Below are 375 nucleotides of genomic sequence, written 5' to 3'. Positions count from 1 at the left end.
TCTGGAAGATATTATCCAGAATGGGAAATGAACACTTCAACTGCCCTGAAGTCTAGAGGACTCGGGAAATGTATCATTGAAGGAAATGATGAAAGTGAAAAGCATAGAACCTAACTATTATGCGCTATCATCTCACTGAGGAACTAAGAAATAAGTATGAAAATATTGAGGATCCTTATGATCTTTGGATAAAGCTAAAATCCATATACTCAATGGAATTATGGCGAAAAGCCATGAATGATTGGAAGATTCTCAAGTTCCAGGATTTTGAATCCGTGGAAGAATATAATTCTGCTCTAATGAAAATCACCTATAGTCTTGAACTATGTGGTGAAGTGGTAACAGATGATGATTTATTATATAAAACATACTCCA

The sequence above is a fragment of the Brassica oleracea genome, chromosome C9 (genome assembly GCF_000695525.1).
Source record: "Brassica oleracea var. oleracea cultivar TO1000 chromosome C9, BOL, whole genome shotgun sequence".
Classification (NCBI taxonomy): domain Eukaryota; kingdom Viridiplantae; phylum Streptophyta; class Magnoliopsida; order Brassicales; family Brassicaceae; genus Brassica; species Brassica oleracea.
Note: the sequence above shows the minus strand (reverse complement) of the source record.